Source organism: Dromiciops gliroides, chromosome 2 (genome assembly GCF_019393635.1).
Source record: "Dromiciops gliroides isolate mDroGli1 chromosome 2, mDroGli1.pri, whole genome shotgun sequence".
NCBI lineage: Eukaryota > Metazoa > Chordata > Mammalia > Microbiotheria > Microbiotheriidae > Dromiciops > Dromiciops gliroides.
Genome location: NC_057862.1, coordinates 661,187,154 through 661,204,944, shown reverse-complemented (window position 1 = coordinate 661,204,944; position 17,791 = coordinate 661,187,154). Strand labels below are relative to the sequence as shown.

General features: G+C 40.6%; 1 protein-coding gene across 1 annotated transcript in view; it reads right to left on the bottom strand.

Annotated features, from left to right (window-relative positions):
* Positions 1 to 6,169, bottom strand: part of LOC122744243 (zinc finger protein 260-like) — a 28,766-nt gene extending 22,597 nt beyond the window's left edge. Inside the window, exon 1 of the mRNA XM_043989683.1 lies at positions 6,027 to 6,169. The gene's annotated coding sequence lies outside the window, so the exon portion shown is untranslated. The remainder of the gene's footprint in view (positions 1 to 6,026) is intronic.
* Between the last annotated feature and the right edge of the window lie 11,622 nt (positions 6,170 to 17,791).

Here is a 17,791-nt window from a genome sequence, read left to right as displayed (position 1 = left end):
TTTCCAATTCTTTGCCACCACAAAGTGAGCTACTATAAATATTTTTGTACATGTGGGTCCTTTTCCCATTTTTATGATCACCTAGTAGTGGTATTTCTGGATCAAAGGGTACCAGTTCTGTTTTAATCAGGAAAATATACTTTGAAAAAAACCATACTGTTATGTGAAATTTTTCTTAAGATACTACAAAATGCTATTAGAGAGGCCACTTCCCCATTGAGTTATCAAAGTTAATGTGATAACAACCTTTGATTATAATAATGAAGTACCTGTTGCTTTAAATTCTTATGATTCCATAAGAGGTTTGATAACCCCCTCCCCACCCCCAAACAGAACTGTGATCTGAATGTATGACTGTGCTTGGGTAAAGTTACTTTGAAATGAATTAAACTGATGTCATTTGGCCAGAGCTAGTTTAGCATCTTATGAACTGAATGCTAAAAGATAGTTCAATGGGTTATATTTTCCTCTACGCTAGCCTCCTAAAGGGGAAGACTTCAGTCTTACTATTTATAACTACCCTATGAGTTACCAAGTGGTTCAAGTAATAGCTGAAAAGTAATAGACTAAATATTTGAAAGCACCACTGAAAACAGGCCTTTGAAATTCCTTTAAGCAATTTTCAAGACAAAGATTAAGCCTGGCATGTGGTAGGCACTACATAAATTACTATGATTAGCATGAAAATGCCAAGAGTAATAAGATAAGTGACTTTCTATGAATTGATAAGTTTGAAAGGTATTTAACTAAATTATTATCACCTGATTTGTATATCTTAAATACATGATATCCAATATGCAGTATTTTCTCTTATATTATAAAGTCTAAGAAAAGCTGTTAAGACAAATTACTTTCCCTTTGGATCTGAATGATCAAAAGCAGGTGGCATCATTCCAATCATTACAATAGTGTGATGAAAATGTTTGAAAATAATGAAATATTTTTAAGTTAAGAAAATAACAATAGTAAATGACTTACTGTTACAAGAAAAGCATGGCAAAATCCTCTTAGATCTTTGTGAAGTTCCTTGGGAAGAGCCCTGCTCACAGGGTATTGTGAAACTACAGCACTGTCTTTTTTTAAAAAAACTTTTTGTTGCCTTTTTTAAAAATAATAAACATGGGGCGGCTAGGTGGCGCAGTGGAGTCAGGAGTACCTGGGTTCAAATCCGGCCTCAGACACTTAACACTTACTAGCTGTGTGACCCTGGGCAAGTCACTTAACCCCAGTTGCCTCACTAAAAAATAAAAAAATAAATAAACAAACATTTTTATTTATAGTTTTGGGTTCCAATTTTTATCCTTCTTTCCCTCCCCCCTCCCTGAGGTGGCAAACAATCAGATACGGATTATACATGTATGGTTATGTAAAAAATTACCATATTTGTCATTTTGTACAAGAAAACTTGATTAAAAGAAAAAAATGAAAGTAGGCAAAAAATAGCATGCTTCAGTCTCAGTTCAATATCAGTTCTTTCTTTGGAGGTGGATAGTATGTTTCATCAATAATCCTTTGGGATTGTCCTGGATCATTGTATTGTTTTAAGAAATTTGGGCCTCACCCACCCAAAGTGGAGAAATGAAACTTTTAAGGGTGTCATTTAATATCATTTGGAAACTCATGTAATTATATCTTTTAATGCTACTATTTTGAAGCAACTATTCACTGTGTATGAACTTGTGGTGAAGTAGAAACAGCAGAACAAGTCTAACCTGGTCTCTTAGGTCTGGGTGACTGAGGATGGTCAACCTCTCCTCCCCAGTATACTTTTTTAGTTTATAAGGGGGAATCACTGTGGCATACAAGGGATAACAGATTCAGTTAAACAAGGGTAGGTTCCTCTAGATACCACCCCAGTGGCAACTTGCAAAATGGCCACTTGTCCAACTTGTGCAGCTTCTAATCAGCTTCTGTTTCAAGTCACATTCTCTGGTGGCTGGCTGTTTCTTTGCATCCCTTCTTAAGCCCTTACAGAAAAATATTATATGCCCAAAGTAGTCCTTGACTAAGGTCGAACTATTCCCTAGTTCTAAAGCCACAGGTCCCTTTGATACCATAGCTCAGGTATGACCCACTTTAATGGGGGGAGAGGGTGGGGAACGTCTCATCTTCTTGTACCCATGACACATACCTGAAATGAGACTAGTTTTAATGCTCTCATGTCCCCGTCTTTCTCCTCACACAGCAAATTCCATTGATAAGGGCAAGTGTAAAAGAGATGAACCTTATTGGTGACTTCTGATTACGTAGGTACTAGTCTTCTTCGAACACACCCTACAAGTCAATAGTATAGTACTACTATAGATCACCCTGTAACACTCTCTCATGTGAATGATTAGTGGGAGGTGTCACTTACTGAGAAATATGACAGAATTTTCAAAATTAGATTAAGAATTTTACATGTAAAAATTGTTTGAAACATTTATCTAAGACTATTGAGAAAGACACTGACTCATTTTCCAATTCAGGCCCTCATGATGCAATAACTGAAACATTTTTTCCCTTACTGTATAATGTCCCTATTTTCTATCTGTGGCAAATTTGCATAATCATGGCAAATTGTTAGCATAAATACAATATTAAATCCTTATTTCACAGGCTGATACTGGAGCACATCTGAACTATTATAATAAGATACATGTATGAGATTTGAGCTACTTAGCCTAGAATTTTAGTCTTTTCTAAAATGAATGTGAGAATAATTGGGTATTGATAGAAGAGTTTATGGACCAAACTGTTGTTCTATTAATTATTAAGCCTAAAACAGAATCAGTTTTGGCTTGAAGAAAAGAATGTTAGAATATCTTGTTTTACCTAAATGGGAAAAGCCAATTTAACTTGGGTTTATTATTACCAACTGGATACTGAGCATGTCTTTAAAAGCAAACATGTTTTATTATAAACAACTTATTTAAAATTGATTACCCAATGTATTCATACATCTCATTCCAGAATCTTCTGCTACACTTGGAGTTAAATCAGCAACTTTTAAATGCACTGTTTTTATATCAGAGATCATCATCTTAATTTTTTTTAAAAAGTGTTCTGTTAATAGTTCCCTAGCAGAATCTCGTCCTCCTAAGGGGGAATGAAGGGAGGAATTAAGATAAATGAACAACTAAAAGAAAAAGCAGCTTAAAAAAACAGAATGAAAATTTTTCAGTTAGTTTTAATAGTTATAACAATAATAGGTAATTATGAATGCCCATTAGAAAAATTAGGTTCAGGATTTTAAAAATATATATTTATTTATTTGTTTGTTTATTTATTTATTTATCTATCTGTCTATCTATCTATTTATTTTCATTTTCAACCTTTGTTTAGATAAGATTTTCAATCTCAAATTTTTTCTCCCTCCCTTCCCTCCCTGCCCCCCTCCCCTAGACAGCAGGTAATCTGATATATAACATTAAACATATTTCTGCATTAGTCATGTTATACAAGAAGAAAAAGAGCAAGAAGAAAAAAACCTCAAAAAAGAAAAACAACAGCACCAAAAAACAAAAGAGATAGTATGATCCAATCAGCATCCATATTCCACAGTTTCTTTTTTTTTTTTTTAATCTGGATTTGGAGAGCCTTTTCCATCATGAGTCCTTTGGAACTTTCTTGTACCATTGGATTGGTGAGAAAAATCCAGTCTATCACAGTTGATCAACACACAATGTTGCACAATGTGCACAATGTTCTCCTGGTTCTGCGGTTCAGGATTTTCTAATTTTTCAGTTGATATTTGAATTTGCTAATCTAAAAAATGTAAATATTCTGACCTAGTGATGTTCATATTATTGCTGTAAGGTTTGAGCTAGCTCTCAACCTGACCTGGTCATCTTCATAGCAAACTAGAATTGTATTAACGTGTATTTTGTCAGGGATTTTTTTTTTACTTCTAAAAAACAATTTTTATATTCATTTTAAAAACTGAGTTCCAAATTCTCTCTTTCCTGGTCCCCTCCTCCTCCCCATTTAGAAGGCAAGCAATTTGATATAGATCATACATGTGCAGTCACGCAAAACATTTCCATTAGTCTTGTTGTGAAAGAAAACAGACAAACTTGCAAGAAAAAAAAGTATGCTTCAGTCTGTATTCAGACACCATTAGTTCTTTCTCTGGGGATGGATGACATTTTTCATCACAAATCCTTCAGAGTTGTTCTCAGAGATTTTTAACAGAGAAAGGGATCCCTGCAAGTGATCTGAAGCAGAGAAGCAACTACATTAGAACCTGCTCTGAAACCCCACTCATTCCAGTATGCCTAAGAGGACAGATCTCCAGAAAACCGCAGGACTGCATCAGTTCTGTAAACCAAACAACTGCATGAAATGAGACCTCTGAACCTTAAAATATGAACTGATGAAATGGACTGTAGGAAATGGGTTATTAAGAAACAGACTGCACCATTATCCTCTGTAAGGCCTACTTGCCAAAGGGGACTGCCCCCAAAGGATTCTCTCAATGCTTAAATCTCTCTCCCTTTTCCCTTCACTGTTAACTAACCCCTCTGATATTGAGCAGCTTATAGAGTACTGCCCTGTAGGCATCTAGACTGTGATGATTCATAGAGAGACTAGGGTCTTTCTTTGGATCATAGAAGGAATGACAAAGATGATTTTAATTAGATCCCTATTTTGCTCCAATCAGTATAAATCAGCTTGATATACCATAGTGATAGCGACCATAAGTTCTGTATATTACCCCCAGAGCTGTGAACATCAGATTGTAAGTTCACTTGTATAATCATAGGAAGCTAACTTGAGGCCCTCCACCCTGTTTTTGCCTCCTTATGGTGACCAAACCCAGAGTGGGTGGGCTGTCTTGACATGCAAAGTCCCAACTGACTCTTCTACCTCCAGAGCATCCTTTCTTTTTCTTTTTTTTGCGGGGCAATGAGGGTTAAGTGACTTGCCCATGGTCACACAGCCAGTGTCAAATGTCTGATATCGGATTTGAACTCAGGTCCTCCTGAATCCAGGGCGTGTTTTAGCCATTGCGCCACCTAGCGGCCCCCAGACCATCCTTTCTTGCCCAAGGAAGACCACTTATGATGACTTAATCAGCAGAGATGACCCTTGCCTTGCCCATTCTGTGACGACCCATGCTGATGCATCATCTCTAAGTCTATCACAACCAAAGAGACAGTATTTTACTCTGCCTCTTCTGAGTGTCTGGGTATCAAGCCCTATGGCCCTGAGGAAAGGCGGCATCTCAGATGGTAATGAAGACCTTAGGTGTACATCAAGGGGGAGGGGGGGATGGACCCTTTAATAAAGTGCTTTTGGCTCGGAGCTCAGCCTCAGTGGTTCTTCTTGCAGACTGAACAATTCCGGACCCCACACTCTCCACGGAGCCACCTAGCTGCCTGTTTCTCTATGCTTGTGGAACTTAACAAGGAACTCGGAGCACAGCCAGCCACATCATAAAACCCCGCACGGGCTGAGCGATAAACAAGTACCTGCTAATGACAGTTTCACGAAGCCTGTAAGTGGGGACACATGCGTCTCCGTCCCCTTTATTTCAATTGCACAGACTTGTCCACTGTCCACTACGACTGAGGCCGGTCTGCGCCCAGACACTGGCACTCTACTCGGCATGACACAGTGGAAGGAGCAGCTGTCCCGAGGATCAGAGTGAGTGGCACGGAAGGAGGGGGGTCCGGCAGACAAAGAGGCGGTCCTGGGGTCGGGGTAAACCCAAGCTGGACTCCGGCCTCAGTCCCTAACTATTCGTGTGACCCAGGACAAGTCGCCTCCGTGTCCTCATCTGTAAAATTGGGATCGCTGGAACACCGACTGCCCGGGGTCGTTATGTGAGGACCAAACGAGGTAATAATCGAGACGTGCTTTGTCAACCCCGTGGAGACGATAAGGACGACTCGGACCGCCCCCCGGACCTTCCCCCTCCCCTCCAGTTCCTCAGACCGCAAACCCTGCCTCTCCCCAACCCCCTGGGGCGGAGGGGGAGGGGGAGGGGAGGAGTCCCTCGCCCCTCCCTTATAGAGTCCCGACCGCCCCGCCCCACTCCTCACCTCCACACCTGGAGCGGCAGGTCTCTGGCCTTGAGATGCGAGTCAGGGGAAGAGAGGGGGCAACACGCTTCCTCACGCTTCCTCACGTTCACACTCACCTACTGCCCGCCAGCTGGGAGCCGCGTGCAAAAGTGGCGTCCCAAACCCCGCCTCCTCCGGAGACTGCGCCTGCGCACCTTGAGCCCAGCCCTAGCCTTCTACGCCCGAAAGGCGCCGCAGGGGAGGCTGACCTCCTTATGGATTCTGGGAAGTGGAGTCTCAACGTCCAAAGGATTCTGGGAGCTGGAGTCCAGAGAGCATCTATGCAGGCGCACTGCTCCCTGGACACTTTCTAAACGTGGGTGGGGAGATCGGGTCTGAGCCAGGGCGGAGTGATATACTAAACCTAGAGTCTGCAACGTTCTCCCTCTCACCCCAACCCCTCTCCCTCCTTGCCCCCCGCCCCAACTCAGAGGCATGCGTGTCCCACGTCCTTGAGGGCAATGATAGATTTAAATTTAGGAAAAGGACCCAGGGAAGAGATATGAAGAAGTGAGAAGGGAGTGGAGAATAGAAGGGTCAGCCTCCCCAGACCAGATCCTCCATGCTGTTCCTGTCCCTCCTTCCAGGCACCATAGGGATCTTCCAGGGGCTGAGCACTAAAATGAGCTCCGTTTGGCATTTAAATCTGCATCACTTGGTTTCTGCCCTTCTTTCCAGTCTCTTTCCCATGACTGCCCTGCTCATTTCTAGGTCTTCCTCCTCTTATGGGGTTAGGACTATTAAAGTGGCCAAGCTAAGCTAAAGGACACAGGTCTGGGGTAACTCTGCTTGAGAAGCAAGAGAGATAAGCCCCTTAGGTGTGGCTGCTGCCTGAGTGGTGCCAAGGGGACAGATGATGCCAGAAGTCAGGACCACCTTCCGTCATCCCAGCTTGCCCCACCCTCAAAGGGAACTTTCCACAGTCAGATGGTCACCCCATCTGTCCCTCCACCCTCCTGCTGGAGGAGAAAGGTATCTCATAGAAGGACCCTTCTTTATTACTCTCCCCAACCCCAAAGCCTTGTTCTCTGAGGTTACATTCCATCTACTCTAATTTTTAAAAATTCTTGTATGTACCTTTTATCTTTGTTTTTTGGTGGGGCAATAAGGGTTAGGTGACTTGCCCAAGATCACACAGCTAATAAGTGTCAAGTGTCTGAGGCTGAATTTGAACTCAGGTCCTCCTGAATCCAGGGCAGGTGCTTTATCCACTGCACCACCTAGCAGCTCCGGTATGTACCTTTTGATATATTTGATGTCTCCCCGTTAGAACTTAAGTTTCTTGAGTGTAGGTACCTTTTAAGAAAAAACTGCTATTGCCAATGCTTAGCATAATTCCTGGCACATAATAAGCACTTAAATGCTTGTTGATTGACTCATACTTTCTGGGTCTCACTTTCCTTTCATGTAAAATGAAGGAGCTCATAGGATCTAGAGTTGAAGGAGACCCCAGAGATCATCTAGTTCAACAATTTCATTTTATAAATGAAGCCCAGGCCAGGTCACTTGACTTTCCCAAGGTCATATATGGAATAAGCCTCACAGGTGTCAGCCTGAAAATTAATGAAACAATCAATATATATAACAGAATTAAGGTCTTTAATTGGGGTAGAGGAGCTATAACTCAGAGTATAGCAAAGGAGATTGCTAGGAATATCCAAAGATGGGGACTGAGGACAGGGTTTATATGGGGTAACAGAACAGAGGGAGCTATGAGCCTACCCTTGGGAAACGTAAGTTTCTCATAGAAACTACTCAATGTAAATTAACCTTTTTGCATAATAACCTAAAGTCCTTGGAATCTTTGGGAGGGGATAATTTCTTTGAGAGATCCATAAAACAGCCCAGTCTGGAATTGACAAAGATTGGTCAGCCCCAGGGGATTCATTGGCCTGGGAATGGAGAATAAGTGAGAATCAGTCAGTTCTCAGTAAATTGTGGTTATCACAGGCATGATTTGAACCTAGGTCCATTGACTTCAGGGCCAGTGTACTGATGATCAATGAAGTCCATCCCCCTGTAAATCCCTAATTCTAAAATGTGACAATCACAGGAGCTCACTTCTCCCATTCTGTTGGACTGGTGCATGTCCCATGAAGTTGAGCTTCCACTCCAGCCCCACTTTGCCAGAGCCTTCTAGGTGGTCCCATGGGCAGGCCTGCATTCCTGAATCAGGAGGCTGAACCAAAGGGGATTGGCCACTGACTAGTAGGAACTACCCATTTAATAGACTTTAATGGTACAGACAGCTCTGTTCTGAGCTTCTTCTTCATCTCTTTGGGACAAGTTGCTTGAGATTTTTACAGGTTTCCCTTATGCTTCCTATAAAGAGAGAAAGGATTTCTTCCTCCCTTCCTTACAATAACAGTGACTACCCTAACATGGCAGTGAGTTATCTGTGCAGGTCTATATAAACCTTATGGGCAGCTAGGTGGTACAGCAGATAGAATGCCAGGTCTGGAGTCAGGAGGAACTGAGTTCAAATCTTGTCTCAGACACTTGCTGGTTGTGTGACCCTGGGCAATCATTTCACCCTGTTTGCCTGTTTCCTTATCTGTAAAATAAGCTGGAAAAGGAAATGGTAAACCACCCTAGTATCTTTGCCAAGAAAAACCCCAAATGGGGTCATGAGGAGTTGGAAACAACTGAACAACATATAAACCTAATACTGGGTCTCAATGCTTGGTGCTTTTCTTTTCTTTTCCTCAACACAAGTGACTAAATTAATTAGAATTCATCAGTAGGCAAGTCAAGACCCACAGTTTAAGAAGCTTTGCTCTAGACAACTCTCTAATACTATGTATGTTACAGAGAAGGTGCTGACCTGTGCTGGTAGAGGAAGGTTCCTCATACTGGTGTTTCTTATAACAACTAATTTACATGTCCATCCCCGAGCCCTCTTTTTAACAGAAAAGATTGTCATTAAAAATGCAAGCATCGGGGCAGCTAGGTGGTGCAGTGGATAAAACACTGGCCTTGGATTCAGGAGGACCTGAGTTCAAATCCAGCCTCAGACACTTGACACTTACTAGCTGTGTGACCCTGGGCAAGTCACTTAACCCTCACTGCCCTGCAAAAAGAAAAAAAAAATGCAAGCATCAGGGGCAGCTAGATGGCCCAGTAGATAGAGCACCGGCCCTGGAGTCAGGAGTACCTGAGTTCAAATCCGGCCTCAGACACTTAACACTCACTAGCTGTGTGACCCTGGGCAAGTCACTTAACCCCAATTGCCTCACTAAAGAAAAAAAAAATGCAAGCATCAGGGGACAGCAAGGTGGTGCAGTGGATAAAGCAGGGCCTTGGATTTAGGAGGACCTGAGTTCAGATCCAGCTTCACACACTTGACACTATGTGACCCATGGCAAGTCACTTAACCCTCATTGCTCCCCCCTCAACAAAAGCAAGCATAAGCAAGCAGCATTTTTTTAAAACAGAAAAACTTTTTTAAACTTTTGAATTTATTTATTTTTAGCTTTTTTTCCTTTGAGTTCCAAATTATTCCAAGACTTCAGAAAGAGTTCAGACTGAGGACCTGTAAGTTTTCAGTGCTCCCAAAGTGGTCTGATCCAGGGTAAAGTTTGATCACTGCCCTGTGGTCTGAGCTCTGAAAATTCCTGACCTGTGTTTGGGTCTGTTGGACTCAGTCTCTCTCAGCTATCTGGGAAGTTCTGCTGGTTCAGAGAGACAGAATTGTAGGCTCCCCCTTGGAACTTCTGCCCTGGTTGTTAGGAGTTCCCAATTCTCTCTCTTTCTCCTACTCCTCCTCATTCACTGAGAGGGCAAGCGATAGGATATCAATCATATATTTGAAATCATGTGGAATACTATTGTGCTGTAAGAAATGATGAGCAGGAAGAGTTCAGAGAAACCTGGAGGGTCTTACGTGAGCTGATGATGAGTGAGATGAGCAGAACCAGAAGAACATTATACACAGTATCATCAACATTGAGTGTTGACCTACTGTGATGGACTATATTCTTCTCACCAATGCAATGGTACAGAAGAGTTCCAGGGAACTCATGATAGAAGAAGATCTCCAAATCCAAGAAAAAAAAAAGAAAGAAAGAACTGTGGAGTATAGATGCTGATTGAACCATATTATTTCTTTTGTTTTGGGTGCTGTTGTTTTTTTTTCTATTTTGAGGTTTTGCATCACTGCTCTGATTCTTTCTCTTGTAACAGGATTAATGCAGAAATAGGATTAATGTTATTATGTGTATATATATATATGTGTGTGTGTATATCTATCTATCTATCTATCTATCTATCTATATGTATATGTATAGAGATATATAGATATAACCTATATCAGATTACCTGCTGTCTAGGGGAGGGGGGAGGGAGGGGAGGGAGGGAGAAAAATCTGAAATTGTAAAGCATGTATAAACAAAAGTTGAGAACTATCTTTACATGTAACGGAAAAAATAAAATACCTCATACATTAAAAAAAAAAAAGAAATCATGCAAAACATTTCCATGTTGCAAAAGAAATAATGCCCCAAGGGCAGCTAGATGGCACAGTGGATAGAGCACTGGCCCTGGAGTCAGGAGTACCTGAGTTCAAATCCGGCCTCAGACACTTAACACTTACTAGCTGTGTGACCCTGGGCAAGTCACTTAACCCCAATTGCCTCACTAAAAAAAAAAAAAAAGAAAGAAATGATGCCCCAAGAAAGAAGCAACAAAACCATCCCAGACCCACCCTTCAGGGTTGCACAAAGCTTAGCCCTAACATCAAGTCTGAAGTTAGGACGAGGTCTGGAAGAATAAGTAAATAAAAAAAAAACCCCACCATTAAAAGCTTTTATGGTGGTGAGGACACAAGATAGAAATAAGAAATTAACCCCGAAATATCTACAGAGATACAAAGAAAAACATAAATTCAACTAAAATTCCTAGAAGAGATGAAGCAAGAGTTTTTTCAAAGAGCTAAAAAATGTTTTTGTCAATGAAATGAGAGCATTAGAGGAAAGAACTTGGAAAAGAAATGTCCATCATGGAAGGGAAAAAAAAAAAGGAAAAAGAAATGAACAGCTTGACATGAGGTACAAAACTTTGCCCAAGCAACAAAGTCCCAGAAAATTAGAATGGATCAAATAGAAGTCAGTGACTCCGTCTAACAAGAAATACTAAGACAAAATCAACAGCCTGGGAAAAAAGGGAAAATGTAAGCTATCTCATTACAAAAATAACTGATCTGAAAATTTAAGAATCAGATTATTTGCATGCTATGACCAAAACAAGAGCTTTCATATTTCAAGAAATCTTAAAAATGAAAACTGCCTAGACCTCTTAGAACTAGAGAGCAAAGTAGAAATAGAAAGAATCTACTAGTCATCTCCTGAAAGAAACTCCCAAGTGAAAGTTCCCACTAATATTACAGCCAAAATCTAAAACTTGCAGGTCAAAGAAAAAAAACAACAACCTGCAAGGAGTCAGAAATAAAGAATTCTAGGACAAAGGAGGCACTGTTAGGATCACATATGATTTGGCAGCTAACACAATAAAGGATTTTGTAAAATGATATTCCGGAAGGCAAAGGATATAGGTCTGCAGACAAGAAAAACGTACCTAACAAAACTAAATATAGTCCTACGGGGGAAAATGGATCTTTAGTGAAATAGAGAACTTCCCAGCATTCTTGTTACTTAATTGTTTATTTAAATTGAACTATGATAATACAGAGAAGGGATGGAGAGGATTGTTGTCTCTGCAGAATCTTTGGCATTTTACATACATATATTGTGCAGCCACAAGTTCCCAACATTCTTTTTTTTTTTTTTTTTGCAGGGCAATGGGGGTTAAGGGACTTGCCCAGGGTCACACAGCTAGTAAGTGTCAAGTGTCTGAGGTCAGATTTGAACTCAGGAATCCAGGGCCGGTGCTTTATCCACTGCGCCACCTAGCTGCCCCTCAGAATTCTTGATGAAAAGACCAGAACCGTGAGAAACTTTGAAGTTCAAACAGGAGTTGAGATATATAAACATGACCACAATGATAAAGGGCTAAACAAAGATAAACTGTTTACAGAAGTGATACATGTATTTCCACTGAATCCTATCATCACGGGTCATAGAATGAATTTAAAGAGAAGGGAGAGAATAAGCATTTATGTAGCCCCCACTATGTTCCAAGTATTGTTCTAGGTACTTTACAAATATTATTTTATTTGATCCTCTAACAACCCTGTGAGATAGGTGCTATTATTATCATCTCTCTTTTATAGTTGAAGAAACCAAGGCAAATAGAGATTAAATGACTTGCTCAGGGTCACACAGCTAGCAAGTTTCCAAAGCTGGGTTTGAACTCAGGACTTCTAGATTCCAAGCCCAGTGCTCTATATACTGTTCTACCTAGCTGGCTCAATGAACTTTATTGGAATCCAATTAGATGACGGGCCTGGAATCTGGGTGTTGCTATATTTTGATGATCTCATAGAAGAATGGAAAGGGAAGAGGAATGCACAGGGGGATGGCAAAGGGAAATGAAGGTTAGGGAAAATAGTCTTACATAAGCAGGATGTGTAAGTAGACAGCTATACCAACAAGGAGGGATTGAGGGTAGGAAGAAGCTGACACTTGACCACACTCTCCTCTAAAGTGGTCAAAGGACTGAAGAATATACACAAACATACTTAGATGGATGGATACAAAAATAAATCTTGCTCAACAAGAGAATGATGATGATGATAATCACTAGTGTTTATTGATCACCTACTATGTGCCAGGCACTATGCTAAGTACTTTACAAATATTTTATTTGATCCTCATAACAACCCTGCAAGGTAAATGCTATTATTATCATCCCTATCTTACACTGGAGGAAACCAAGGCAAACAGAGATTAAGTGACTTAAAAATTAATTGCTCATGGGTAGCCTGAGCCAATATAATAAAAACCATAATACTTCCTAAATTAACATACTTATCTAGTGCCATACTAATTAAACTATCATAGGAATGTTTTATAGAGCTAGAAAATTAAAATAAAATAAAATTCATCGGTAGGAAAAAAGATAAAAAATCTTAAGAACAATAATGGGGAAAAAAAGTGAGCAGGGTTCTGGTGCCAGGATGTTGGAGTGAAGAAGGAACTCTCTGAAGTTCTCCCAAATTTCCCCTCCAAGCCAAAATAAAGCTGCCTCTGAATCATTCCAGGAGCAGGGAAGCAGCCTACCAGCCCAGCAGGAAAGGTCTGTCTTACTTGGATGGGAGGGACGTGAAGTCCAAGAGCAGCAGCAGCAGCAGCAGTTTCTGGGCTCAGAGCAGGGAGCCCAAAGCAGGGCACTGAGCCCAAGGCAATGCACCAGTGAGGATCCCTGGGCAAGTGAGCAGTTTGGGCAGCATAGCAGGGCCCCTCACCAGGCACCCCACACCAAGCAAAGACCACCAGAGAGGCCTTGACCTCACTGCTGACCAGTAGTGAAGCCCTGCCCAAGGCTGGCTAATAGCAAGTTCCCACTCCTGGGGCCTACCAGCAGAGAGACTCTTTCCCCAAAGCAAACTAGCATCAAGGGGCTCTAGCCTTTAGCAGATCTGTAATGAAATTACTCCTCCAGAGCCTACTAGCAGAGTGACTTGGTTACCATAGCAACTCATCAGGGCCCCCACATTTGGGCAGATTTACAACAAATTTACTCTTCAGGGTCTGCTAACAGAGCAACCCAGCTGTAGAGCATCACCCCTGTGGTAGACCAGCAACAAGATCACTCCTCCAGGGCCAGGCACCAGAAAGACACTATTAACTTTTGCAACCCAGAAGTAGGATAATACCCTTAGAGAACACCAGCCCACACCTAGGGGAGGCCAAAAGGGAGGACCAACCCCCAATAACAGTCAGAAGGGAAGCCTACTCCACAGAGAAAGCAAGTGACTAAGTCCCGAAGCCCAGTGAAAGCCACTGGTAAGGTCCGGAGTCTCAGCACAAAAACTTGGGACAGTCCAGGAACAGAGCTGAACTCTCCCAAAAAAACACCAAATCACACACACACAAAAAGGCATAGAAATGAGCAAAATAAAAAATGGGGAAGAAACACTTGACTATTGTAATGATTGTAATGATGCCACCTACTGGAGACTTGCTGTGGGAAAGCTCCGCCATGAGGAAAATGCCTCAGAGGGCAAGGCCATGTGGCTTTTCCTTGGTGTCAGGAAATGACGTTTGCTCATGGGGGCTGTCTATCAAGGCGACCAGCCAATCAACTTGAGGAGCCTCCTATTTTCTGGGAGGAGACAGGAAGGAGGAAAGAGAGCCTGTGCGGAGAGCTCTTGCTTTTTTGGGTTCCTGACTTGATGGTGGTGGTGGTGGCAGAGGACTTCACAGGAAATTTGAAGAAAGATAGGAATGCCAGGCTGTTGGAATTCTGTTCTCAATCTTTTTTCTTTCTATTTTTCAATAAACCCTTAAAAACCTAAACTCGTTTTATTAGTGATTTTAGTCAGTTTCCCCCAAAACTGGGGGAACACATTAGAATCCACATTTAGAATCTAAAATTACACACTATAGAAAGTTACTAAGGTGAGTAAGAAAATAAAGGGCTTTTGCCAATGCCCAAAGGCCCCAGATTGATTTGGACTGATTGGATTGACTGAGGGTGATTGACTTTGCTGATTAACATACTTAAAGTTAATTCAATTGAAACTACACCTGCCTGGCTCTCAAGAGGGCTCACCTCAAAAAGGGACCATCCTCAAGTCCAGTGCTAACCAATTAGCTTGAAGCAGTGTGTAAGGACTGCCTCTTCCGGGAATGCAGGAAGAGCTTCCTCTCTCAATTGGTGGCTCGAACAGGTGTTTGGTGGCAGAGTTCTCTCGAAAGAAATAGGCCAGGCTGAACTCTTATCCCTCCTCCAGGGTAGATAGGTTTCTTAACTTTCTGAATTCCATGTATTCTCTCTTTACTCTTTAATAATAAACGCTTACTGCCCAAAAACTGGTGCTAAAGCTTCTAATTTACAAGTAAACCCTAGTTAATTTTCCCTACACTGGGGACAGGAATAAGATGACTACACATTTAGTTTTACTCATCACAGGTGAAAGGGAAGATCAAGGTTTAAACTTAGAGGAGGACAATAATAACAAAATGGCTACAGGTGAAGCCTCAAAGACAAATGTAAATTGGTCCCAGGCCCCAAAAGAATTTCTTGAAGAGCTTTAAAAGGACTTTAAAAAGCAAATTGGGGGGGGGGGGGGCGGCTAGGTGGCGCAGTGCATAAAGCACCGGCTCTGGATTCAGGAGTACCTGAGTTTAAATCCGGCCTCAGACACTTGACACTTACTAGCTGTGTGACCCTGTGCAAGTCACTTAACCCCCACTGCCCTGGGGGGGAAAAAAAAGCAAATTGGGGGTCAGCTAGGTGGCAAAGTAGATAAAGCACTGGCCCTGGATTCAGAAGGACCTGAGTTCAAAGCCAGCCTCAGACACTTGACACTAGCTGTGTGACCCTGGGCAAATCACTTAACCCTCATTGCCCCACAAAAAAACAAAAACAAAAACAAAGACAAAAAGCAAATTAGAGAAGTAGAAGAAAAATTGAGGAAAGAAATAAGATTAATGCAAGAGAACCACGAAAAAAGAGTCAATTGCATGGGAAAAGATATACAAGAATTTACTGAGGAAAATAACTTCCTAAAAAACAGAATTAGCCAAATGGAAAAGGAAGTACAAAAAGTCACTGAGGAAAATAATTCTTTAAAAATTAGATTTGAACAAATAGAGCAGCTAGCTGGCACAGTGGATATAGTACCAGCCCTGGATTCAGGAGGACCTGAGTTCAAATTCAGCCTCAGACACTTGACACTTACTAGCTGTGTGACCCTGGGTAAGTCACTTAACCCTCATTACCCTGAAAAATAAAAGAATTGAACAAATGGAAACCAATGACTCTATGAGACATGAAGATACAATAAAACAAAAATCCAAAAAGTAAAAAAAGAATAGAAGAAAATGTGAGATTTCTCATTGGAAAAATGACTGACTTAGAAAATAGATCCAGGAGAGATAATATAAGAATTATTATACTATCTGAAAGCCATGATCAAAAGAAAAAAAGCCTGGACAATATCTTTCAAGGAATTATCAAAGAAAATTGTCCTGAAGACAAAATAGAAATTGAAAAAAAATCCACCAATCACTTCCTGAAAAATATCCTAAAATGAGAACTCCCAGAAACATCATAGCCAAGTTTCAAAGCTCAGAGATCAAGGAGAAAGTATTGCAAGCAGCCAAAAAGAAATAATTCAAATATTGTGGTGCTATAGTCAGAATTACACAGGATTTGGCAGCTTCCACATTAAAGAACTGCAGGGCTTGGAATATGATATACTGGAAGGCAAAGGAGTTAGGTTTAGAACCAAGAATCATCTACCCAGCAAAACTGAATATAATATTTCAGGGAAAAAATGGCTATTTTATGAAATAGAGGACTTTCAAGCATTTCTGATTAAAAGACCAGAGTTGAATAAAAATTTGACCTTCAAATACAAGACTCAAGGGAAACATAAAAAGGTAAAAAAGAAACAAGAAAGAAAAAATGTAAGAGATTCAATAAGGTTAAACTATTTATATTTATGTATGATAAGACAATATTTGTAAGTCTTAAAAACTTTTTTATAAGAACAATTAAAAGGAGTAGACAGAGGGTGTTGTTATAAGGTGACATTGATGGGATGACACTCCAAAAAACAAAAGAAAGGGGTAAGAAAGAAAGCGCATGGAAGAAGAAGGAGGGGGAAAATTGAATGGGGTAAATTATCCCACCAAAAAAGAGGCATGAAAGAACTATTATAATGGAAGGGAGGATGGGTGGGGGAGCATGGAAAAGATTAAACCTTACTCTCATCAAAGTTGACTCAAAGAGGGAATAACATACACACTCAGTTGAATATAGAAATCTATCTTATTCTATAAGGAAGTAAAAAAGGTACAGGGATAATAGAAGAGGGAGAGAGGATTGATATAAGGGAGGCGATGTTGGGGAAGGTTGTGATCAAAAGTAAAATACTTGTGAGGAGGGAAAGGGTGGAGGGGTAAGAGTGTGGAGGATAAATAAGTGAAAAAATAGCATGGAGGGAAATAAAGTCATCATAACTATAAATGTGAATGAGATGAACTCACCCATTAAATAGAAATAGATAACAGAATGGATTAAAAACCAAAATCCAAGAAACACGTTTGAAGCAGAGAGATACACAACAAGTAAACAAATGTAAGTGGCTGAAACAGAATCTGTTATGCTTCAGTTAAAGCAAAGAAAGCAGGGGTAGCAATTATTATTTCAGACAAAGCAAAAGCAAAAATATATCTAGCTAAAAGAGACTAAGAAGGAAACTATATCTTGCTGAAAGGTACCATAGACAATGAAGTCTTATCAATATTTAACATATATGCACCAAATGGTATAGCCTCTAAATTTTTTAAGAAGTTGAATGAGTTATAGGAGGAAATAGATAATAAAACTATCCTAGTGGGGGACCTTAATCTTTCCCTCTCAGAACTGGATAAATCTAACCAAAAAACAAACAAGAAAAAAGTTAAGAAATGAACAAAATTCTGGAAAAGTTAGATATGATACATCTTTGGAGAAAATTGATTAGGAATAGAAAGGAATATACATTCTCCTCACACAAAAATTGACCATATATTAGGGCATAAAAACCTCACAACTAGGTGCAGAAAAGCAGAAATAGAAAACACATCCTTTTCAGATCATAATGCAATAACACATTCAATAATGGACAATTGAGA